The sequence below is a fragment of the Camelus dromedarius genome, chromosome 30 (genome assembly GCF_036321535.1).
Source record: "Camelus dromedarius isolate mCamDro1 chromosome 30, mCamDro1.pat, whole genome shotgun sequence".
NCBI classification, from domain to species: domain Eukaryota; kingdom Metazoa; phylum Chordata; class Mammalia; order Artiodactyla; family Camelidae; genus Camelus; species Camelus dromedarius.
In genome coordinates this window covers 24,997,743-25,025,461 of record NC_087465.1, presented here as the reverse complement: position 1 = coordinate 25,025,461, position 27,719 = coordinate 24,997,743, and positions in this window count along the sequence as shown.

Sequence of the window (27,719 nt, the reverse complement as noted above, 5' to 3'; positions counted from 1 at the left end):
AACTATGCTACTTTCATACCTATGGAGAGGCACTCACTCAAACTGGGTTTTTAAGCACAAACTGCCTTTTCTTGGAAACTGGCTCTAGGAAACATGCTGAGAAATCAGAGAATGTGTTTCTAGCTGTACCCAGGCCCTTTACGCTGGATGAATGAACTACTCTCCACATGCTCACTTCTGAGATCTGAGTGTGTGTGGAAGCCGTCCTTCAGCTTGCTTGCTGGGAACACCGTTTCTTACTTAGGGGAAATACGCTTCTTACATATCGATGGGTAGGCATTCACTCCAACTCAGTTTTCTGGTATAAACTGCCTTCACTTTAAAACCAGCTCTAGGAAACTTGCTTACAAGTCAGAGTAGTGTTTCTAGATGTACCGAGGCCCTTTATGCTGGATGAAAGAATGCCTCGCCACATGCTCACTTCTGAGATCTGAATATGTGTCGAAGCCATCCTTCAGCTAGCTTGTTGGAATCACAGAGTTTCTGGCTTAGGAGTACTATGCTACTTAAATATCTATGTGGAGGCACTTGCTCTAACTCGGTTTTCCAGAGCAAACTGCGTTTACTTGAAAACCGGCTCTAGGAAATATGCTGAGAAATTAGGGTAAGTGTTGATAGATGTTCATTGCCCTTTGTGCTAGGTGAATGAAAGCTTCTCCATATTTTCCATTCTGGGATCCAAATGCGTGTGGAAGCCCTCTTTCACCTACCTTGCTGGGAACAGAGTTTGTGTGTTAGGGGCACTGGCCTACCTATATATATTAGGGGACCCACTTTCTCCAACTCAGTTTTTCAGTGCAAATTGCCTTTACCTTTAAACCGGCTCTAGGAAGCCTGCTGAGAAATCAGGGTATATCTTTCTAGATGTACCCTTGCCCTTCAAGCTAGCTGAATGAACTCTTCTCCACATGTTCCATTCTGGGGATCCAAATGTGTATGGAAGCCTCCCTTCACATAACTTGTTGGGAACACAGTTTCCAGGTTAGGGTGAGCGGCATACCTATATACATAAGGGAAGGCACTCAGTCGAACTCAGTTTTCCAGCACAAACTTTCTTTACCTTGAAACCTTCTCTAGGAAACATGCTAGGATATCAGGGTAAGTGTTTCTAGATGTACCCTTACCTTTCAGGCTAACTGAAAGCTTCTCCACATGTTCCATTCTGGGATCGGAATGTGTGTGGAAGCCATCCTTCACCTAGCTTATTGGGAACCCATAGTTTCTGTGTTAGGTTGACTGGCCTACCCATATACATAAAGGGAGGCACTTGCTCCTACTAGGTTTTCCAGTGCAAACTGCCTTTAACTTGAAACTGGCTGTAGGAAAATTGCTGAGAAACCATGGTAAGTGTTTCTAGGGAGTATCTTTATCTAGCCTAATTCACATAAATATTTCCTTTCTGAAATCCGTAAGACCAGCACTATTTACTGTAGAGGAATTCAGTAACATTATCTCATGTATCATCTTTCTGTGAAACTTTAAATACATAATTCCTTGATATACCTCCCATTAATACCTTATTCTCTTAAAGATTTAAAAAACTTACTTCTTATAAACTTGTCAAGTTTTCTCTTGATATTTATGGCAAAAGAAGAAGAGTGACTGTGTTACTTAATTCCTAAGGCCTAACAGATTGCATGCAATGGCTATTTATAAATGTCACTGGACTGTCACCTTATTCTTTGAATACCCTAGGTAACTTAGCTTTTGAATACCCTAAGGTTCTTACAAGAAAAATCACCAGTGGGCAATATGTTTACCTAGAAGCTAATTTGTGACTGTCTGCTTTACCTTCCACTTCTAGATTCACTCTCAAGTAGCTGGCATAAAATTAGAGTAATTAGGCAACTTAGGACCATAAAGAAGTGGAATAAAAATAGTGGTCAGGAAAAACAGTGTATAAATAAATCAAGCACCACTCTGTATCTGCAACTAGTATTCCACGAGACAAAATCTTTCCAGTGTTAGTATGTCCCTACTCTTCTTACTTACTTACAGAGTGATGAGAATTCAAATTCTGGAAATTGGAAATTGGATTATTTTCCATCGTATCTTTGGCACAGAGAATCCAGCACATACAGGCACTCAGTGAAGTAGAAAAATAAATTCAAAGTGATTTTCTAGCCACACAAACATATACCACACAAGTGAGCTAAAGTCACTTTTGTGAAGGACACATCAAGTTTATTGAAGTAAACTTGGAGGTAAACTTAGAGGTAACTTAGACTACTTAAAAGAAAAGAAAAGAAAAAAAAAAAAAAAAAGAAAAGAAAAGAAACCTTTGAATTTAACGATTGGGTAAAGTGGCTTGATTTATGTCCAAAACTCTAAGGATCCCAAAATACATATTTCTCAACTCTCATCTGTGGACCTATGATTTTATGGAAAACCATAGGTTCTCTCCTTCTTGTGCCACTCTTTACTTCCAACCTTAGAACTTTGCTTTGCATTCAGTAGTATCTTTTATCTCAATATTTATTGACAGGCAAACTATTCTCAGCCAATTCGAATAGTTCTGTAAACAAAATATTTTTGTGCAGGGCTGCTGATCCGGTTGGCTCCTGCATAAAACTGCCCGGCCAAAAGAACTGGAAATGTAGTGTCTTGGTGGTTGCAGGGAGCCTCACCTTCCCTCTAACCGATCACCCTCCTCTCCTTCTGTTGTGAATTCTCTCCCACACTGACCAGCACAGCCACCTCAGCTGAATTCTGTAACTTATTTGCTCCCACAGTTGCCTCCCACAGACTTGGACTTTTTTCCATATTTCTTTGTTCAAAATCTTAAGAAAGATGTCCAGTTTCTAGTTCCACATGCAAAGAGACTGGAAGTCACTACTTCATTCTAACAATAAGTAAAAAGTTTAATGGATTGAGAAATCAGCAACTCTCCTAGGATCCATAAGAAAAGAGAGGACACATGACAAGCTGCTACTTCCAAGTTTGGAGAGACATACAGGTAAATATAGGGAGACATGGGTCACTAGAGCAGAGACTCACCAGCAGAAACTGCCACAGGAATCAGTGCTGGAGCAAGAAAACCAGGGCTGTAATGGATAGATATTAACCCAGCTATATCAGTGATCACTTTGAACATCAATATTCTAAGTGCATCAGTTCAGGGTGGGGGACATAGCTCAGTGATTCAGCACATGTTAACATGCATGATGTCCTGGGTTCAATTCCCAGTCCCTCCATTTGAAAAAAAAAAATTCAAATAATGACTGAAAATATAAATCCATCACTAGGGGCAGTATTGTTTTGTTTTTTAATTTACAAACAACATTCTTCTCAGTCATCTCAGGAGTAAATAAAAGAAGTGTCTTAATGGGGACCCATCCGTATCTTTCACAAATTTCCCCGGCATTTTGTTTTAGATAAGACCAGAGACTGTCCCAAAGACAGTCTTTCTTATCTACTTAGCACCAAGTTAGAATAAGTTTTGTGATCTCTTTTGATTTCTAAAAATGCATCATTAATTTCACATTTTAAAGAAGACACAGAGCCCTAGTGGTTATGAATATAATTAAGTATATTTTCAAAGACTCAAATTTCAAGAACTGAGTCCAAGGTAAATTCATTCTTCTGGATCATTGTTGAATATTTCCACTATGTAATTTTCCCAACTCTGTTGTTATGCCTTAAAGAAATAAACGTATATCTGGTGGATTAGCCAGTGCATTTGGATTATTTTATTTTCTTTTTAAAAAGAATCATAATATCTGGATCACATTGTGGACAAGAGGTTCGAGTTTAGCTTCATCAATATGTTTTATGTGCATTTCTTTCTTTACACTTCTAGCAATACTTGAGTCTTCTTAAAGTTTTACAAACTTGAAAACTTTCTATAATGTATAATCCACTGATTAAAGGGATTAATTATAAAAAGCAATCATGAATTTCACAGTCATTGTTTCTAATTTAAAAATACGTTCATTGTGCAATTCTCAACATCTGTAAAGTTAAAATAGAAATTTCTCTTTCCTTCTCTCCAATTTTACATGCCAGAGATAACCATGGTTAACATTTTGACATGTATCTTTTCAGATTTTATTTTCCTATTCACATAGAAACATGCGTGTACATATATTTTAATTTAGTTTAATCTTTACTGTGAAAAATTTCAAAGTTGTGGAAATTAGAATATTATAATGAGCCAATATATACCTTTCACCCAAATTGAACTCTTTCAATTTTTCCTCAGTCTTGCTTCATCCACACTCCCACCCAATGTCTTCCATCCCTCACTGGGTTATTTGTTAAAAAAAAAAAAAAAAAAAAAAAGGCATAATATTTTATTAGTCAATACTTTAGTATTTATTTATCTCTAAAACATGACATTTAAACACCATTACCATACCTAACATTTTCTAAATAAATAACTTCAATAAAATGAAGTAGTGTTCAAGTATTCCTAAATATCTGAAAAAAATATATAAACTATATACATATATATAACAGAACTATACTAGACAAAATGCTAGTTTATTGCAGAAAAATTTAAACTAACAAAACAGGTAGCCCCTTTGTATATGTAACACTTATGAAAATAAGTTGGCTTTATATAACTCCTTTGTAGATAAATGATTAAAAAATTGTTTTATCATTTGCTTCTTAAAAATAGAATATTAATTGCATAAAATATTTCTTTCAAATTCATACTTTTTTCCCAATACTATCTTGACTTGTTTACATAAGTCAACCCATAGTCTGATTTATTTTAAACACTCAGTATGTGCTTCTGTCTGTTACTTTATTAGAGAGCAAGAATTCTTTATTATTTTTAATAAAATATACTAGCAGGAAACTATACTGGGATTCTTCCATTCACAGAGTCAAGCAATGATACCTGTTTTGTTAGATCAAGTGTCTAAGACTCTCAACTTCCAAAAGATTACATGGACAAAGTTTAAAACGTCATAAATGATCAACTAACAAAGTTAAAAGTAAATGGTAGATGAAAGAACATTACTGGGATCCACTGGGATCTCTGAGCTTATGTTTTACACTCCTATTAATTTATGAAATTCTATCTGAGGTCAGGCTTTAAAGCTCACTTCTTCCATAAATGACTACTAATATCACCTATCTTTTCATGTGTGTATTTTCCAATCCTATATCATTAGTGAAATGCCTTTTAATGACTTTTGCCCATTTTTTGAATTGAATTGTCTTTGTTTCTTTATTTTACTGTGGAGTTTTGTTATGGACTTAAGAGATGAATCCTTGGTCAGATGTGTGGTTAGCAAATATTTTCTCCCTTGCTCTAGCTTCTCTTTTTATCCTCTCAACAGTCTCTTTCATATAGCAAACATTTTTCATTCTGATGAAGTCCAATATGCTGATTTTTTTCCCTTTATAGGTCATGCTTCTGGTGTCAAGTCTAAGAAGTCACCACTCAGCATCAGCTCCCCATGGTTTCTCCTATGCTATCATCTAAAAGTTTTATAGTTTATGTTTTACATGAAGGTGTATGATTCATTTTGAGTTAACTTTTGCATCAGGTGTTAAGACTTAGGTCAAGGTTCATTTTTTTCTATGCATATCCAATTGTCCCACTACCATTGGTTGAAAAGACTTTTCAAAAATTGCTTTTTGTACATTTGTCAAAAATCAGTTGCCTGTCCTTGGGTAGGGGCTATTTCTGGGTTTTCTATTCTATTCCATTGACTAATGTGTCTATTGACCAATATAAATTTTATGTAATGGGTCTAAATGTTTCTTACTATACAATCTAGTCGTCTGTCTACTGTAGTCTCCTGTTCATTGCTGTCCTCAACCAGAGACTTTTATCATTATGTTCCTGGTGTAAGTTTTTTGCTTTGGGGGTGGCTTTTTTGGGTCTATAAAAAAGACATAGAGAATCTTGAATATTATTCTATTTAATAGCATTTTGTGAATTTCCTTGTGAAGAATTTAGTCTCTTTATTAAGCTTTCTTAGAGAGAAAGCTCTCAGCCTCACCATTCAGTATGTTAGCTGTGGGCTTTTCATATGTAGCATATATTATGTTGAGGTAGTTATTTTATTTTTGTTTGTTAAGGGCTTACATCATTAAAAGGTGTTAAATTATGTCAAATCCTCTTTCTGCATAAATTGAGATGATCATGGGTTCCCTTCACCTTTATTCTGCTACTGTGGCATATTAAATTGATTAATATTTGTATGTTGAACCATTCTTACATTCTAGGAATATATTCCACTTGGTCACAGTGTATAATACTTAAAAATGTGCTGTTAAATTCTGTCTGCTGACATTTTCTTGAGAATTTTCATCAGGGATACTGATCTGCAATTTTTATAGTGTCCTTGTCAGGATTTGGTATCAGTGTAATGCTGACACCATAAAATGAGTCTGGGAATGTTCCCTCCTCTTCAATTTCTTGGAAGAGTTTGGGGGAGAATTAGTGTTAATTCTTCTGTAAATGTTTGGTAGACTTCACAGGTGAAGTCTTCTGGTCCTGAGCTTTTTATTTGTTGAAAGATTTTTGATGACTGATTCAATCTCCAAACTAGTTTTGGATATTTAGATTTTCTATTTCTTTCTGGTTCAGTCTTGGTAGCTTTTGTGATTCTAGGAATTTGTCCATTTTATCTCAGATATCCAATTTGTTGGTGTACAAGTTTTCATAATGCTCTTATAACACTTTTTATTTCTGTAAATTTTATTGTAATATCCCTTCTTTCATTTATGATTTTAGTTATTTGAGTCTGTCTCTTTTTTCCATAGTCAACCTAGCGAAAAGTTTGTCAATTTTGTTTATGTTTTCAATAAAGCAACTCTTGGTTTTATTGATTTTTCTCTGTAGCTTTTCTGTTCTCATTTTGAATATCTCTGCTTGAATCTTTATTATTAACTTCCTGCCACTAGTTTTGAATTTAGTTTGTTCTTTTTTAGTTCTTTAAGGTGTAAATTGTTGATTTGGGGATCTTTCTTTTTTTAATATAAGCATTTGCAGGTATAAATTTCCTTCTTAGTACTACTTTTACAGGATCCCTAAGTTTTATACGCTAGGTTTTCATTTTCATTTGACTCAGTTTTCCTAAATTTTCTTATGATACCTTCTCTGACCCATGGGTTGTTTAAGGGTGTTAATTCCTCACATTAGTGGATCTTCCCAGTTTTTCTTCTGCTATTGATATCTAGTTTCATTCCATTTTGATTTAAAAGATTATTTATATGATCTCAATGTTTTTAAATTTATTGAGACATTTTTGTGTCCTGACATAGTGTAACCTGGAGAATATTCCATATGTACTAGAGAAAAATGCGTTTTGCTGTTGTGAAGTGGAGTTTTCTATATATATCTGTCTCTTAGGTTCAACTGATCTATAATGTTGATCAAGCCCCCTATTTCTTTATTGACCTTCTGTCTTGTTGTTCTACCTATTATTGAAAGTGTGTTATTGATGTCTCCTACTATTATTGTAGAGCTGTCTACTTCTCCCTTCAAGTTTTTCAATGTTTGCTTCATAAATTTAGGAGATTCGATGTTTGTTACATATATCATAAACTATATTTGTATAACAATTCAATTGAAAAATAGGCAGGAGACCTGAATAGACATTTTGCCAAATAAGACATACAGATGGCCAACAAGCACATGAAAAGATGCTCAACATCACTAGTAATCAGAGAAATGCAAATCAAACCCAAAATGAGGCATCACCTCACACCTGTCAGAATGGTCATCTAAAAGAACACAAATAACAAATGTTGGCAGGGATATGGAGAAAAGGAATCCCTCATATGCTGTTGGTGAGAATGTAAATTGGTGTAGCCACTGTAGAAAACAGTATGGATGTTCCTCAAAAAGCTAAAAATGGAACTACCATATGTTCCTTGGTATACACACACACACACACACACACACACACACACACACACACACACACGTACATACAATGGAATACTAATCAGCCATAAAAAAATGAAAATTTGCCATTTACAACAACATGGATGGAATTGCAGGGTATTTTTATTATGCTTGGTGAAATAAGTCAGACAGAGAAAGACAAATACTGCATGATATCAATTATACGTGAAATCTAAAAAATACAACAAATTATAAACTAGTGAATATAACAAAAAAGAAACAGACTTATAGAGAACAAACTAGTGGTTACCGGGTTACATTGTTTGTCTTTGTGTTGCTTTGTTAAGTGACTGTGCTAGTTTGTCATCATTCACGATCATCAGGGATCATCATTCAGGATCATCAGGGTGTGCTTAAATAACACATTACTCATAACAATTGAATTATCTTACTTTTTGGAACTCTTAAGAGTTTCTTCATTTCTAACATATGAGAGTTTTCTCTTGCACAGTGAAAAAAAGTGACAATGAATATATGTATGCTCATGTATAACTGAAAAATTATGTTCTACACTGGAACTTGACACAACACTGTAAAATGACTATGAGAAAGGCGATCTCAGTGAGAATCAAGTAGGACATTAAAAAAAAGAGAGAGAGGGAGAGAAAATCCATCCAGACGTAAAACAAAGAAGAAGAAGGAGGAAGAGGAAGAGGACCTGAGCATAGAAATGGAAGCAAACAGATGATGACAAAGAGGACAGCACCTGAGGGGTTCCCAATACTTGGCTCTTGTTATTCCTGACCTGGAGCTGACTCCTTAGTTTGCTGAGCTTCAAGGTATTATTCTTGTGTGATATCCCAAGATGTCGCCAATGAAATCCCCTTTTTCTTAAGCAGCTCAGGCTGAGTTTCTAGTTTGCAACCAAGAGAGTCTTATCTAAGAAAGAAAAAACCCTCAGAAGAGCCAAGACAACACACTTAGAAAAAGGGGACATGCCTACAAGGTGAAAAATAAAACAAATTCCTCATAAAGTAAAAACACATTTGGCCAGAAACTATATAAATATGTTCAATGTTTGTAAACTCGTGTGTCTCCTCCTTTTAAAGGTGTTACATAAAATGCTGGAGGGTAAGAGCCATGTTTTCTTTTATGTTCTGCAAATCATCACAGCTATAGTAGAGCTAAATGCTAAATTTAAAAAAGTTAGTAGTAAAAGCATGACTGTACAAAAACATAAATCACAAAGTTGCATCCTTGGAAACCCACTCCCTCTGGGAACAGTTTATTCATGCACTCGTGTAAGTAAAATGTCATCTTTCTAGTAATACTTTACCACTACTCTATTTCCTGGTTGTGATTTGCATTGTAAGGTATTATAAACTCATCCTGCTCATAGCTAAGAATTTTATATATTGCACAAGTACTCTGAAAAGCACTATACCATGGAAGGGAAAAAAACAAGTTATGGAAACTAGGGATTACATCGTATATAAACACCTTTTCTGTTGCCATCTGTGATGGATGGATGGATGGATGGATGGATGGATGGATGGAAAGGGTGAGTGGGTGGATGGATGGATGGATGGAAGGATGGGTGGATGGATGGAAGGGTGAGGAGGATGGGTGGGTGGATGGATGTTTCTAAAGACAGATAGACATTAAAAAAGGTTTGGGAAAAATGCAGCAAAATGTTAATGCTGGTCATAGTGACTTTTTCATTAAAAATTCTAAGAATTCTAGGCTGAATACATTTCACATTAAATTAAATAACAAGTAAACTAAACCAAGTTATGTTTTAATGTGGAGGTGGTATTAGCAGCCCTCGCCTACGACATGAGGCATGAACAGCATTTGTCCAACTCACACTGGGAGACGCTGGGAATTTTCAGTCATGCTGCATCTTGCTACAGCTGCATCCTTTCCCTTTCCTCTACCTTCTTTTCCTCTCAAAAACCATCACAACTGAGTCAGCCTCCCGGCCCAGTTGGCATCATTCTGGGACCAACAGTGGCACCAAAGAACATTTGGTGGAAGGACCAAGAATCACAAAATTTGAGAGCTGGAAGGGGCCTCAGAAACCATCTCATCCAAGACAGTTACTCTCCGTCATCAGCTGGAAGAGCAAGAAGTGAGCGACGGAACATCCCGCTTTACCATAATCAGCCATTATGAGCCTCTCAACCATGAGGTTGTCTGAATCATTTTCAAAGCTGTTTGTGTTTTCAGGTGTACTGTTTCCATAAATCTGCTACCCGCTGTGGGAAGCAAGGATGGGGAGGACGTGGTTTAACAGCAACACACAAAGAGAAGGCTCCTGGCTACTCTCAGGCTGCCTGTGAGCTCTGCAGGGGGTCGGCTCCATGTGCTGGTGGTCCTGGGCTGCTGTGGGGTCAACACAGTGTGCAGAGAGCAGGACGAGCTGGCCGGTGCAGGGCCAGCCTGGCCATGGTTGAAGCAATGTGTTCAGTTCCTGGTGGTGCAGATGGAGCTGAGGCTGCTGTGAGCCACGTGGTACCTGGGGATGACCGGGTTGCACTCTCTGGGATCCAGTGGGTTGATGTCACAGTTCTCGTAGTCAAAGGTTCCGTTCCGTAAGTACTTTGCCAGCTGAAATGCTATCTTCCGTTCTGCGAGTGTGACTTCTCTTCTGTGCCAGACGTAAACTTCGCTCCCCAAATCAAACACCAGTACCTGGGAAAATGGCCCTGGAACATCTGTTAACATCCAGTACAGGCTCTAGTGGAATCAAAGTCCCTAGGGACAGGGAGTCGAGTGGGTGATGGCGCCAATCCTAAGGGAGCATTTAATACCAACACAGAAAGGTCTGGCTGCCCGGCACTGCCCACCAAGCCAGCCTCTGCCCTGTGGTGTGATTTCTGTCTTGCTGTCCTAAATGCCCAAGTTAATCTCGCCCCCTTTGGACACTCAAGCCACCTCAGAATTCAGACTCATAAGAGTTATTTAAGCACATCTTCCTCCTTCCCCTCCCTCCCTCCCATCCCTCCTTCCTTCTTTTCTCTCTCCCTCGCTCTCTCCATTGTCATTCATTCACTTAGCTTATAAGGCCACTTAATATGCCCTCAAGGACCAAGTGATGCCTTCTCTCTCCAATCCCAAGTCCATGCTGGACACACTGAGTACGCCATCTCTGGTCCAGCCGGCTGTGCCTGTCTTAGGTCGTCCTCCCCTGAGGATCTTACCCGTCATTGGCTAGCCAGCCGTCCATACTGGACACATTGAGTACGCCATCTCTTGTCCAGCCGGCTGTGCCTGTCTTAGGTTGTCCTCCTCTGAGGATCTTGCCCGTCATTGGCTAGCCAGCCGTCCATACTGGACACATTGAGTACGCCATCTCTTGTCCAGCCGGCTGTGCCTGTCTTAGGTCGTCCTCCCCTGAGGATCTTACCCGTCATTGGCTAGCCAGCCGTCCATACTGGACACATTGAGTACGCCATCTCTTGTCCAGCCGGCTGTGCCTGTCTTAGGTTGTCCTCCTCTGAGGATCTTACCCGTCATTGGCTAGCCAGCCGTCCATGCTGGACACATTGATTAGGCCATCTCTGGTCCAGCCGGCTGTGCCTGTCTTAGGTCGTCCTCCTCTGAGGATCTTACCCATCATTGGCTATCCAGCCGTCCATACTGGACACATTGAGTACGCCATCTCTTGTCCAGCCGGCTGTGCCTGTCTTAGGTTGTCCTCCTCTGAGGATCTTACCCGTCATTGGCTAGCCAGCCGTCCATACTGGACACATTGAGTACGCCATCTCTTGTCCAGCCGGCTGTGCCTGTCTTAGGTTGTCCTCCTCTGAGGATCTTACCCGTCATTGGCTAGCCAGCCGTCCATGCTGGACACATTGAGTACGCCATCTCTGGTCCAGCCGGCTGTGCCTGTCTTAGGTCGTCCTCCTCTGAGGATCTTACCCGTCATTGGCTAGCCAGCCGTCCATGCTGGACACATTGATTAGGCCATCTCTGGTCCAGCCGGCTGTGCCTGTCTTAGGTCGTCCTCCTCTGAGGATCTTACCCATCATTGGCTATCCAGCCGTCCATACTGGACACATTGAGTACGCCATCTCTTGTCCAGCCGGCTGTGCCTGTCTTAGGTTGTCCTCCTCTGAGGATCTTACCCGTCATTGGCTAGCCAGCCGTCCATACTGGACACATTGAGTACGCCATCTCTTGTCCAGCCGGCTGTGCCTGTCTTAGGTTGTCCTCCTCTGAGGATCTTACCCGTCATTGGCTAGCCAGCCGTCCATGCTGGACACATTGAGTACGCCATCTCTGGTCCAGCCGGCTGTGCCTGTCTTAGGTCGTCCTCCTCTGAGGATCTTACCCGTCATTGGCTAGCCAGCCGTCCATACTGGACACATTGAGTACGCCATCTCTTGTCCAGCCGGCTGTGCCTGTCTTAGGTTGTCCTCCTCTGAGGATCTTGCCCGTCATTGGCTAGCCAGCCGTCCATACTGGACACATTGAGTACGCCATCTCTTGTCCAGCCGGCTGTGCCTGTCTTAGGTTGTCCTCCTCTGAGGATCTTACCCGTCATTGGCTAGCCAGCCGTCCATACTGGACACATTGATTAGGCCATCTCTGGTCCAGCCGGCTGTGCCTGTCTTAGGTCGTCCTCCTCTGAGGATCTTACCCGTCATTGGCTAGCCAGCCGTCCATACTGGACACATTGAGTACGCCATCTCTTGTCCAGCCGGCTGTGCCTGTCTTAGGTTGTCCTCCTCTGAGGATCTTACCCGTCATTGGCTATCCAGCCGTCCATGCTGGACACATTGAGTACGCCATCTCTTGTCCAGCCGGCTACCTGATATTTCTCACAGCTTGTTTATCAGTTCAGCCCATGGCTTCTTCTCTGCAGCCTTCAGGCAGGGCCTACAGTTTCCTGATAGCCAGTTGTTCCCTAATATCAACAACCACCCATCATTTATACTTTTCTTGCCTTTTGCCTTTTGCCTTTATGCCTCAGGACACCAGCTGAACTCACCTTCCAGAAACTGAACTTGCCTGTCCTCCACTCTGATACCTCAAAGAGACCTCAGCTTTGTCTCAAGACTCAGCTGTCTCTACCATCTGACATCTCTTGATCTAGCCGGGGCTAAAAATCCCAACTGTGACATTTAGAAATGGGATAAAGGTCTGAAGGATGATAAAGCTGGAGAAAGGAATTAACATTTGTTTCTCCCCCACTATGTGCCTGGCTCTGGGCCCGGCCCTGACACATCAGATCTTTGAACTCTACTTCTGAAGAACACCAGGGAGGCTGGAGATGATACTTCCACTATCTGTGACTTTGGGTTAGGAAATAACTCTCTCCATCCAGATCCCAAGTGTTTTCATTCATGAAAACTAATCCACTTCCTTGAATTACTGATTTTCAGTTGCAGGTCTGAGAATTGATGAATATCTGTAATGAAAATTTAACCCATCTACAACAAAATAAGAAAAATAAGGGCAACAAAACGCATTTATCCATAGGCTAATACAGTCTATGTAAAGGGTTATCCTTTGTTCTGAGACCACAGTGCAACAATATGTTAAGATGGAGTAAAGTGACTCCTTATTGGAAAAATTGCATACAGCCAAAATTATCCTTCAAAATTTCTTATGAAGGTACACAAATGAAGTCCAAGCCAATCACAGCCTAATTTTCCTACAGCATGGAATAGATTGCTAATCCTATGGTTGAGTGTATCTGGTGAAATAACTGGGCTCCCTTTAAGTGTCATGATGTTTTTAAAAACAAACCTCTTAAAGACCTGAATGGCACATAGCTGAGGGACATGGGACTGTAGACTCAGGGGAACAGAAGATTCACTGTACACCCAGACCTGCTAGGAGAAGGGAAGATCCACACCTTCCATGCCTTCATCAGTCCAGAGTACATGCTCAGTAAGTGGAACCAAAACAGCTGACAGACTGTCCCACACTCTTTAAGGCGTGTACTTTTGAACGTATATGGTTGAAGAGAAGTCACAAAAGTTAAATGGCTGTATGACACTTTGTCCTTCCATTGTTGTCTTTTAGTTTTTGGTGGGGGGAAAAAACAAACAAACAAACAAACAAAAAAACCTTCCTTTCATGACATGAGGTTGAGATCAAATAAAAACTTTTAGTAAAAAAGGAGTTGGAAAAATAAAACATTGGCAGTCTTGTATCAATCTCCAAACCCTTTTAAAGGATACTTGTTTGTGAAATTCAGATCTCTGAATCTGCAAGTTATAAACTTAATATTAGAATAGTAAGCAGCTGCCATAGGAAACAGAGGGGGGGAAAGTTGCAGCCAATATCCTAAGGTCAAACCTGGATTCCTAAAGAAACAATCCATCTAAAGACTTTTTCTTTCAAAAGTGCTGAATTTAAACACCATTACTTTTAACCTATTTTTCTAACTTTCCATGGTTCCTTCTCATAGCATAGCTGAAAATTTAGCAAAAGAATAGATTTACCATGTCAAAATCTAGTTCTCACCCCACTCAGATAAACCTACTCCACTCCACCTCAAACTCCACATTTAGCCCCTCAGCCAAAACCTCAGAGTCATTCTTGTATGTTCCTTCTCCTTCACCCACTTCCAATCCAACAGAGAATCTTGCCCATTCTCTCCTTAAACCGGATCCAGATCCCAACACCTGCTCACCACCTCCAAACCACCAGGGACTGTGCAGATTATCACAACAGCTTCCTCACTGGCCTTGCTGGTTCAACCCTCATCTACTGTCAGCACAGCAGCCTCAGCACTTCTACTAATGCTTAAGTTAGATCAACATTTATCTGCTCAAAACCTAAAAGTGGCTCCACATCATTCAGAATCCCAAGTTCTTACTCTGGCCAACAAGAGTGACTTGTCGCATGTATCTCACTTACTTCTCTGACCTCATCTCTTGCTGTTACTGTTTCATGAACTTGGGACAGTGTCTGGCAGAAGGCAGCTGTTAGACAACGGGTATCGGGCTCTGTTATCACTAGCATTATGTCCATTACTGCTACTGCTACTCCCAGCACTGTTTTGTCACCCACCACTTGCTCCCCTCCAGCCACACCACCTTTCTTGCTGCCCCCAAACACACAAAGTGGAGTTCTGCCTTTACACTCTGCACTTACCGTTCCCCTTGACAAGAACACCCTTTTTCCCAGATATCATCCAGACCTTTCCAGGCTATCTGCAGGACTTCCTCACTCACCACCTTCAGCTCAAATACTTACTCACTCAGTACGTCCTTCTCTGACCACTCTATTTTAAAATTGCAACTGCTTCCTCTGACCATGACACCCCCATCCCCTTTCCTTGTTTAATTGTTTTCCTTACAGCAACTACCACCTTCTAGTATAATATATAATATCTATTTTTTTGTTGTTTATACTTTGCCTCTATATATTTTAACATAAGTTCCAAGAGGGTAGTGATTTTGTACATTTTGTTTACTTCTGTATACTGGCTAGTAGATAATAAATATTTGTTCAACAAATAACATTCAATTATTATATTCAGATCATCAAAAACCACTAAGAATTTACTGAATTTAATATCCATTCATGATATTTTTAAAACTCCTTAGAAAACTAGAAATATTAGAGTATTCTCTCAATCAGACAAAGGTAGCTTTAAAAAAATTCTACAGGTAAGGTAACATTTAATAGTGAAATATTACATTCCTTCCCCCAAGGCTAAGAATTTAACAAGGATATCCACTCTCACCATTTCTATTCAATATGGCACTGGAGGTCTGAGCTAATGAAATAAGGCAAAAAGAAAAAAAGGCATTAATATTATCAAAGATGAAGTTAAACTGTTTTATTCAAAGATGATGACTGTCTGTGTAGAAAATCCAAAGGAATCTATAAAATGTTAGGACTAGTGAGTGAATTCAACAGTATCACAGGGTATAAAGTCAACACCCCAAAGTTCATTTTACTTTAAAGACTAACAAACACTTGAAATATAAAATTTTAAAATATTTATATCCTCAAAAAATTAAACACAGGATTACCATATGATTCAGTAATTCCACCTCTCATATGTAAACAAAAGGATTGGAAATAGAGACTTGAACAGGTATCTGTACACCAATCTTCATGGCAGCATTATTCATAATAAACAAAAGATGAAAATAATGCCCATCTATACATGACTGGATAAGCAAAATGTGGTATTATATATAGTAGAGTGTTATTATACAACCTGTTATTATCCAGATACAAAAGTTCTGGAGCTGGAGAGCAGTGATGGTTGCACAACAATGTGGATGTACTTAATGCCACTGAACTGTACATTCAAAAATGGTTAGAATGGTATATTTTGTATTATATATAGTATCACAATAAAAAAATACCATTTATAAAATCATCAAATGCCTAGGAATAAAATTAATAAAAGATGTGCAAATCCTCCACCCTAAAAACTACAAACATGGCTGAGAGAATTTTCCAAAGACACGCATAAATGGAGAGAATTACTACATTTATGATTAGAAAGACTCTTATTATTAAGATGTCAAGTCTGCCCAAGTTGGTCTATAGATTTAACGTCATCTCCATCAAAACCCCTTGATTTTTGCCTTTGAGTTTGCATTTTCCATGGAGCTGCTTTTTCAATAAACAGGCTGATTACAAAATTTACACAAAAAGCAAAAGATCTAAAAAGCCAAAGTAATGTTGAAGAAGGAGGAAGAGGAGGAGGATGAAAAGGAGTAAGAAGATGAAAAAGGAGAAGAATTTACACTACCATGTTTTGAAACATACTCTAAAGCTATAGTAATTAAGAGCAAGTAGTACTGGCATAAGAATAGACAAGAAGGCCAATGGGGACAGAATAGAAAGTCCAAAAATACACCCAGACAATATGACCATCTGATTTTCAACAAAGACACCAATGAAATTCAGCAGGGGAAAGAAAACTCTTTTCCATATAGTATGAGAGCAACTGAGTGCCTTTATTACTCCACACTGTACACACTCCCCCAAAATTAATTCTCAATGGACATGGATCTAATACTTAAATGCGATGGCTAAAACAATAAAGCTTTTTGGAGGAAACCCTAGAATGATGTATTTGGGAACTGTGGCAAAGATTTCTTAGCTAAGATGCAAAAAGCACTAATTATAAAGTGGAAAAAATATGATAATAGACTTCATCAAAAGGCAAAACTTTTATTCATCAGAAACACCATTAAGAGAGTGAAAAGGCAATCTATCGACTAGTAGCAAACAATCATAGTACATATATTTAACAAAGGATCTGTATTAAAAATACATAAAGAATTACTACAAATCAACAGTAAAAAGATAATCATAAAAATAGAAGAATGAAAAATACTCAACATCATTAGTTATCAAGGGAAATAAATTAAACCACAGTGAGATATTAAGAGATCCTCCCAAAAGGACAAAATCTAAAAGACTGGTGATGCCAAGTGTTGGTGAGGACAAAGGCAAGTGGGAACTTTGGTACACTGCTTGTAAAATGGCATCCCGTGTTTGGAAAACTGGTTAGCAGTTGCTAACAAAACTGAACTTACACTTAAGCAGTCTCACTCATATGACAAAGAGAAGTTAGTCTATATGTCCACAAAAAAAGTGTACAGAAATGTTCATAGCAGCTTTATTCACAAACAAAAAATGGTAAGTGCACCAATGACCATCAACAGCAGAATGAATATGATACAAAGGAACAAGCTATTACTGCACACGGAAGAACCTCAAACACATTATGCTAAATGAAAGAAGCCAGCATCAAAGGTTGCATATGTATGATTTATATGACATTCTGGGAAAGGTAGAACGCTAGGGATGGAGAACAGATCACTGGTTGCCAGGATCCGTTGTGGGGAGGAGCATTTGGATTCTAACGGGAGATTTGGGGGCTGTATCCTGACCATGGTGGTGGTTACAGGAATCTATTATGTGTTAAAACTCATAGAAATGTATATGTAGAAAGACAATGAATTCAACTGTAGGTAAACTTAAGACTATTTACATCTAGTGAAAGGAACCAGACACATTTCTATGCAAGAAAGCATAGTGTACAAGTCCTTTTACCTAATGCTGAAAAACAGACCAAACCTACCTATGGGGAAAGAACTCAAAAGAGTGGTTAAACTGGGGTCGTGATACGAGTGAGAAAGGTAACTTTCCGTGGTGAAGGAAAGGTTCTAAATTTTTACCTGTGTGGCAGTCACGTGGCTATTGATGTCATTGGGCTTTATACTTAGATTTGTTCACTTTACCCCGGGAAAGTGTTGCAAAAAATTTTTCATCTTGACAGGCATGTGATTATGAAGAGAATGCTCAAAACTTCTTATTTTCCCACAACTGAATTTCAATTGATACACTTAAGTCCTTAAGTTTTTGAGCATTAAGCCTTCTTTCTGGCAGGAAATTAGGTACCTAAAGGAGCTTCTTAATTCTGTCAAATATTAAGTCAGAAGCCAAAGCCACCGGCTCCAGATCTCTAACTTCTTCACTTATTACTAAAAACAGCCTTAGGGGCCAGGGAGCCTGGACTTTCCCTGCACTTTTATGAGACTTTCCTCCATCTTAGCTGAATTAACTCAAAATCTATATGTGACTCAGTCAAACTGTTACGAATCCAATAAGAAGACGTTTGCATTCTGGGTTAGAGGCACAAGAAAAATGCTATAATAGTTTAAAAAAAAAACCTCACATCTCCCATAAAAGGTGTATTAATTCCTTTTTGAGTTTTACCAAACGAAAGATGTTTAAATCTCGTGAAGATGGCCAGTGGTTCAGCTCTACCCTTTGTATCTGTCTGTGTCCTAATCTCCTTTTCTTGTAAGGACACCAGTCATAATGGATTAAGCCCACCCTAATGACCTCATTTCAACCTAACTATCCTCCTTAAAGACCCCATCTCCAAATACAATCACATTTCAAAGCACTGGGGGTTAGAACTTCAAAGTATGAAATTGGTGGGGGGCACAATTCAGCCCACAGTAATAACTAAATCGGGTTAATTAAGTAATTTCAGAGACACAAAAGAAGAATAAGCCCAATGAAGGAAACTATGATGGAAAATTAAGAAATCAGAGTAGAACTGAGAGACCATGGTCACAAAAGCCAAGAGAGAAGAAAGGTTGAAGAAGGAGGAAGTGTTACACAGTGCTGCAGAGAATTTATGTAAGATGAAGTGTCAGGTGCCCTTCCACCAGAGGAAGATGCTATTCCTGGAACTAGGATGTTGCCCTCTGCATCCCTGAGCTGTATAACTGTCAGATGACCTCTTCTGTGAAACACTAGCTAGGATGATCCTGTGCAACTGGAAATCATAACTGGGGAAAGAGAATACCTCAGTGTCTCAGAGTTCTGAAAATGTCTAATAAATTTCACTGAATAGAGGCACGTTTAATCCTTTCCAGAGTATCTTTCAATCCACTTTTTAAATCCAAAAGACCTCACTCTTACTTAATATTTTGAGGTTAAGGGTTTACTCCAGTAGTAAAATATGCCAGATCAGATTCTGAGCTCAGGAACTCAGAGTGAAAACATTTCTTGAGAGATATTCTACTCGTAACATTAGTTATGGCAAGACACAGTTTGCTATACAAAAGAAAGATGCTGTTAAGAAGCCAAGAATTATCATTGTGCCGTGTCTCCATTCCCTTTGTAGTCCTCAAAAACCTTGTGAAGTTATGAGTCTATAGAAAGTAAACCATGTTCACTCAAGGGGGAATGTAAAAATAAAACCATTTACCCTTATCCTGATGGGAAATGTGAATTTTTAAAATGTTCTAATGTTATTTTTGCAAGTCAGTATATAAGCATTACTGGAAAGTCCAATATTGCCTGAGTTTTATAGCTCCCAGCTTTTAGGAAGACATTTAGATCAGAAAACAGTTTTATCTAATCCTTTGAGTTAACACAGGTTTTGATAACATTGACTGAATGTATGGATTAGAAGTTAGAAGTATTACTATAATTGATCCTTTTCTGATATATACTTTTCCTCAATAATTCATCAATTCCTGACAAAACAATTAAAACTGAGCATTTATGGAGAGCTCACCTTGTTGCAGACAGTGGGCTAAGTACTTTATATTTATATCCAGGCCCTTTCTACCTGCCTCTCAAGAAGCCTCATCCTTCACCCCACATCCCAGTGACTAGAAAGCTCTCCCGTCTATCACACACCAGACCTGGAGATGATAGAGGGTCCCTCCTCAATCTCCTTCCACTTCCAGATCCTTCTCCCTCCCTTCTACTTTAAATCACATCATTGCCCCTCATTATTCCCCACCTTTTCCAGCAATATCAGTTCCTGGCTCATTGGTGCCCTCTCTACCATACCTCCTGCCTTCTCTTAGCATGTCCAATACAAGGGTAATAATCCTTCCTGTGCCCCACCCTTTCATTCCACTGAACTTCTACCTTCCCATCACCTTGACTTCCTTCTTCACATAAACAGCCGCTGATTTCCACGGACACACCCACATCTTGTCATGACCAGTTATTATGGTGCTTTGCCCCTCCGGACTTCTAAGTACTGGAGAGTCCCCAGGCTCAGTAATCGGTCCTCTTTTTGTCTCTGTCTCTACTTGCTCCCTGGAGATCTCATCCAAGTTCATGGCCAGAAATACCATCCACACGCCGATGATGCCCAAATGAGTATCTCCAGTCCTGTCCTCTATCCTGAACTCCAGAACTGGACATCCAGTAGTCTACTCATCTTTTTCACTTGATTATATAATACATGTCTCAAACTCACACGTCCACAACTGAGCTGGCTTCCCCCACCAAGCTTGCTCAGCCACAACATTTCCCATATTAGTGGACAGCAATTCCATCCTTCTGGCTACTCTAGTCTAAAACTGAAGTCTCCTTGGACTCACCCTTGACTCCTCTTTCTCTCACGCCCTATATCCAATCTATCAGGAATTTCCATTGTCTCTTTCTTCAAAATATACCTGGAGTCATCAAGAAAGCAATGAAAACAGAAGTCTGCACTTGAAACATTATTACATAAATCTAAGATTAAAATATGTAATCTGTTCTGCCAACTCTGTTTCCATACTGAAATGGCTTGTGTACTTTTTCCTGCATGATCATCATCATCTTGTCAGGCCACTTCTCAAAACTGGAAACATCAGAAACTCAATGCTTAAGTTTTCAATCTAATTATCTGTCACTCACTCAGTTTTCAGTGTGGGCTACAGGCAGCAACACATGGCTATGAAGGATTATTCACTAGATTAAATACACTATATAGTAAATAAACACTCAACACCTTTAGCAAAAGGAACAAGAAAGTCATTTTAACCTCATTTTGGCCAATAGCTTCCTAACTGTCCTCTATTTTCCTCCCAGTGGTCCACAAGGACCAGACATTGGCAAAGCCCAGAGCAGGTCAGCAGCAGGGCCTAGAACCTGAACTTAGCACCCTTCCCAATGTGTGTCTATGCTGTGATGAGGGCAATAAATCAGGCACAACAAGAGACATCTTGGCCCTTGCTTAGTCCTGTGCCAAGAAGGCTGTAAAAGTCGGGCTTTCCATCCTATTCCTCAGCCATTCTTTTTGTCATTTTATTCTACTTATCTATTAACAAATAACCAATTTGGGAACATTTCATGATCGTGGTTGAGAAAACTCTGGAGTGTTAAGGAATTGGCTGAGTGTTTTGATAACTTTTCACGGCATGTTTGGCCATACTGCATAATTTACTTCATAAACATCCCAATGTGAACTTAATTAAGTCTGGTGCGAAGCAACAACACTCTCAAGAAATAAGAGAACAGCAACCAACATGGTTCTTGGCTCTTGCAAAAATTAGATTTAGACTACTATAAATATACTCCACTGCGCATACTGCCAAATACTATATTTCAGTGTTTGTTCATAAAACATAATTTGAAATACATGTCGGATGATAAACAGCCTTTTTGTAAAAGGAAGTTATTATCTGTGATAAAAGCAGTTGTTGACATTAGAAATGTGGATGTGAGGATCCAGATGGGAAATTTAATAAAAAGAAAACAAATGTGGCAGGGAAAAGGGGGGTTAACAATATGGCAAAGCAAAGCCAGATCTGGCTGAAAATATCCGCCTACAGGCAAAACCTGGACTCCTACCTTTCAGATGTGCCATCAGGGGCCACAAGAAGCAAAACATGGCCTCAGGTTTAGAAAAGGAAAATAGACTATTCAATGTATCACTGCTTGCTTAGCAGGAATCCTGTGAGTAGACATAGGTACCTGTTAATTCTGAAGCACCACTTCTTTTGGTGTCTAATGTTAATTGCCTGTGGATTTCCACTTTGCCAACCTTCCTCATCCCACATCCTCCAGCAGGCCCAACCCTTAGTCTGATGAACTGGCTTTAATTATAATCCCCAAAGATTTGCAGATATGAGACCACACTGTAGGAACTGTATTTCAACATGTTTTCCTAGGCTCAGCTAATCTGTTAAATGTTAGCTTCTTTAAATAAAACCCACTGGAAAGTTCTCCCCTCTCCACATCTGTGCAGTTTCCTCCTGGAAGTGATTAGCACGGATCACCAGGATCCTGTGAGACTCCCAGCGTGTCTTCCGGATGCGCACCATAGCAAGCCATCACAGTGGATGCAGCCACTGGTGTTGATGCTGTTTGGAGCTCATGTTTTTAGTACTTCCTGTAAGACAGTTGTGTTTTTCAGCTAGTGTTTCACCCCAGGCTGTCTGTAGCAGGGCTTTTTCCTTAATGTCCAAAAGAATTCCACGCCTACACAAGTAACTGAAAATTCATAGGTTTTCCAAAAGGGGTTTGTGGGGTACCAATTAAAATTTGTCACTGGACTCCAAGGGTTTACTTAAGATTGGCTTTTAAGTTAGACATTTGTTCTAAAACCCAGAAAGGATATACTAAAAGCATCAAAGGAGAGTCAAGTTTTCTGATGTATTTTTAGTACAGGTGCAACCCTTTCAAGATGGAAGCTCTTGAGAGTTCTCCAAACTTCAGCATAATTTAGCAAACCACTCAACGATAACGCCCTTTCAGGTTTGAGAATTCCTATCACTCAAGGCAACCCGTAATCTTGAGTACCACAGAGCCCCTGTCTTTTCCTTCTCTTCCTAAGTAAATTGCTGGAAGATTCAAATTATAATAGAACTAATGCACATGAAAACTGTGGGTGGTGTGGAAACGTTTGGCCCTGCCTCAAACCCACAAAAACTCCAGAAGGAAGGCAGCACCCAAGGGTGTGCATACGACATCACAGAAAAGGACAGACCTTGAGATCCTGAATGATTTCCTATGTTTCCTGTGTGTTCCATAGCACAGAAATGTTTCTAATAAGATGATTCTCAATAAGAATCAAACACTTCTTCAAGTCTTGCCATGAATGTATTTGAAAACAATAGCCACATGAATAGAAATCAGATCTGGAAAGATCTACCCAGGTTGATTTAAGGGCATCCAAGCTAGGGAGTTTAAGAAAGTTTAGACCTTTCAACATTTTCAAAGCAGTATTAGGCAGCACCCAATTGCTAGTCGAGACCCACAGCAGGGGGATGGAGGTCCTGCATTGAAACTCTCAGACTTAGGGGCCATTTTCAGCCTCTGGGTGAAAATCCAGAGCTGGATCTTTGGGTGGTAACTGCCTCCCAATCCTCTCTGCTGATGTGGGTTGGCAGCCCCACAGAGCAAGCACACATGGAGCCAGCTAGTTAAATTTTGGGCAAATAGTAACCTTAAAGAGGGCACTTTCAGGATCTGGGTATGAACATGTAATTATTTCTTTTAAAGATTTCAAACCTGCAGGATATTGAATAAACAGGTAGTTAAGAAGGTTGGGGAAAAGCCAATCTGAATGCAAACCTCAACTTCAGAGACACTCAGTACATTCATTTGTGAGAATGCTGTGCTCGCTGTGATACAAAACAAGATGGTTATGTACAGAGACTACTAGTCTTTCATTTTAATTCTAATTATTTGCAACTTTTCTTATTGCAACAGGAATACATGAACGTAATATAAAATCTTAGAATATATATATGCAAAAAGGAGAAAATTGGTGTCATCTCTGATCTTAGCCCACAGAGGTAACCAATGTTAGAATTCTGGTGTATGTCACTCATTCCTTTACTCCTTTGTTACTCAGTTCTTTATTTAGCACCAATTAAGGGCCAGGACTACATATATTCTTTCTGTTCTTTATCTATAGATAAATATGCATATATTTAAAACATGGAAATATTTTCTACATAGGACTTTAAGCTGATATATACTAATATATTAAAAACATTTTATATCACCTACTGTATACCATATTAATAGCTATATAATATTCCATTAAATGTATTGATGGACCATTATTTAAACAAACTATGATTGCTAAGCATATGCCTTTTATGTAATTAAAAGTACTATGCTAAATGGAAGCTGTACACACATCGATGACGGTTTCATGATCGTAAGTTCTTATAGGTAAGCTTACTATATCAAAGAACACGTTTTTTAAAGGATTTTCCAAACTTATTACCAAATTATCCAATACTTATATTTTATATTCCCACCAACAGTATGTGATTTCTGTTCCAAAAATTGATCCTTTTTTCAAATTTTACCAATTTGCTAGGTAAAAATGACACATCATTTTGACCTGCAGTGTTTTCAATTATTAGGGAAATTGAGCTTTTTCTCATTTGGCTAGCTTGTTCCTTCAATCAACAATAAAAGGCACTTATTGAGTACCTATTATGTTACAGATCAGTTCTAGGCTCTGGGGAAGATTAGTGCTTTGCAAATCATGTGAAGAATAATGAAATACTAGGAGACATAACACAAAGCAAATAAGACTTAGAAGGGACAGTCATTTCAAGAGCTACAGTATGAAAAGGAAATTGGATCAGATGCATTTTTTTCTTCTTGTAATCTCTTTTTAAACTTTTTGTTTTGTACATATACTACATACAACAAAATACATACAAGTTAACATTTTAAAGAACTATAATTTGAAAATAAATGAACCAAATGCCCACACACCTATCACCCAGCTTAAGCAACAAACACAGCTGACTACCCTGAAGCCCTCCTATGATGCCTCCACCTGCCCCTCCTTCCTTCCAAGAGGTTAGCTGCTGCATCTTATATAAGCCACTCCTTGATTTTCTTTCTAAATTTTCCCAGATGTGAGGGTATCCCTGAATAACATACTGTTGAGTTTCGCCTGGCTTTGAATTGTGTGTAAGTTCTTCCGCAAATTAGTATTTTGTTTGTTTTGTTCTATTTGGCTTTTGCATACACTGTGTTTTTACCTGATCTGTGTTGACTACAGATTCATCATTTCCACTGATCTAAAGTCTTCCATTGCATAACACACCCCAATATGCATATCCATCGTGCTGTCAGTGGACACAGAGATTTAGGGCATTTTCTCTTCAGAGCTGCCACAAGCAATACGGCTGTGAATAATCCTCCACGTGCCTCCCAATCAAACAGTGCGAGAGATCCCCTAGGATATCGCTTAGATCTGCCCACATGAAATGATCATTTTTGAACGTTAAAAGTGGTTGAGTGATTAGCTTGTAGGATATACATGTGTTAGACCTAACTCCTAATAAATTGTTTCCTAAATTGGTTTCATCAACTCACTCAGGAACAGCAGTGTTTGAAAGCTCCTTTTGTTCCAAACAACACTTGCCATTGTGAGACACTTTAATTGGGGCCAGTGGAGGGTGTACAGTGACATCTCATTGCCGACTGTCCTGATAACTAGTGAGGCCAAGCACTTTTCACGTGTTCAATAGTTCCTCATTCCTCTTCTGTGTCTTCCCTCTTCATAGTTTCTGTCTCTGTTTTAAGTGGGGTATTCATCGTTTCCCTATTAATTTGTAAGCATTTGTATGTATCTTCAGAATACTAATCCTTTGCCAGGTATGTGTTGAAATATCCCAGATTGTGATTTGCTTTTTCACTCTCTCACTGGTGCTTTTTGAAGGCCAGAGGGTCTTAACTGTACTGTGGTTTAATTTATCCACTTTTCCTTTATGGTTCCTGCCTTTTGTACTTGATAAGAAATCCTGCTCTAGTCCCAAAGTCGTAAAGATATTCTTCTATGTTTTCTTCTAAGTATGTTAAAGTTTTGCCTTTCACATTTTGGATTTTAATCCACCTTGCCCTCTGGCTTCAGGATTGTCATTTGAATCTGGACTATGAGATAGCTTTTATGATTTTCCCATATACATAACAGACCCCAGCACCACTTGTCCAATAACCCATCATTTCCATGTGGACCTGCAATTGTGAGCTCTGCTATTTATGAGATTTCTGTTTTACAGGCATATTTCTGGGTTCTCTATTCTATTCCTCTGGTCTCATTGTGCTGATTGTGTCTTAACTGCTAAAACTTTATAAAAAGACTTGTTATCTTATAGAGTTATATGTTCTGCCTGGATCTTCTTAAGACTGCCTTGGTTATTTTCATCAATTTACCCTTCTATTTAAATTTTAGAATCTGCTAGTCAAGTCCCACAAAAAATATCCTGTTGGAATTTTTATTAAATGGCTTTCAGCCTCTAATCAGAGATCGAGAATTGACAGAATTTGCGTCAATTGAGAATTTAATAATCAGTGGTAGAGAACTGACATGTTTGTGATAAGTCTTCCTACCATGAATATGGTTCTTTCTCCATTTACTTAGTTTCCTTTATTGTGGTTGAATACAACTGTATGTGTCTACATTAAAGGACCTGCAGGGCATTTGTTAAATGTGTGATGGGCATTCTCCCTTTGCCCTCGAAAGTGCCCTTCACCATTCCCATCATGCCCTGTGCCCAGGAGATGAACTCTGTAGATGCTACATCAGGAAGTCCCTGCATCCTGACTCCCAAGAGGGATGGAAATAAGCAATGGCCAGGAGATCACAGGAAGAGAGTAAGCCTAGGCGTTGTCCTCCTGCCCCCTCTCTTCAGGCAACTGGTCAGAAGGGCTGTGCTCTTCTACTGAAACACTCACCTCCCACTTTCAGTAGTTGCCTAAAGCTGCAGCTCCCCCTCCAGATTCTGTTAGCCACTCCCCACGCTCACCCACCGAAGATCTGAGGGTCCTCTGGTGTTACTTACCCTGGGGGTTTGGCCATCTTTGTTGGTGTCCCTTCACCCAGCCTGCATCTTTCTAGTCATCAAACTCTACCTTGAGAATGCTACCTATTCCCTATGGAGACTGTGACTAGATACAACAGTGTGTGTGTGTGTGTGTGCGTGCGTGTGTGTGTGTGCGTGTGTGTGTGTGTGTGTGTATGCTCTCTAATCCAGCAATTTCACTTCTAGGAATAAATTCTAAGGAAATAATCAAATAAGTATAAAAAATGTATATACGCCCCAAACATTTAACATAGTATTGTTTATACTACATTGGAAACAAATGTACATAAATAGGGGACTGGTTAAATAAATTCCAATACTTTTTGAATTAATGAAAAACTATACAGCTACTAAGAATAACATTTACTGAAAGGAAAGATAGCCATACTATAAATAATATTAACAAGTTAACAATATTAAAGTGACTAAAAATCAGGCTGTTAAACAACTTGTAGAGCAGGATCCCTTTTATGTTAAAATATAGATAGGAAGGTAGATAGACAGACAGGTAGGTATGTAGATAGACGATAGATTACCTAATAAAGAAAAATCCACACTGGTAGATAAAAAGGCAATAATGGTTGTCTGTGGGGGATGAGGTTGTATTCAGTCTTTCACTTCTTGGTAAATGCAAGTAAGGTTTTAACATTTCATAATATAATATGTATAACATAATATAACATTAAGTTATACATTTTATGGTCTGATGGTTTTACAAACATTTTTTCTTCGATACAACAGAAACAGTACAAGCCCTTTAAATTGTACATAAGATCTCCTAGCCCCTCCAAAAAAAGATAATGGCCTATTTAATTCTCTGTGTT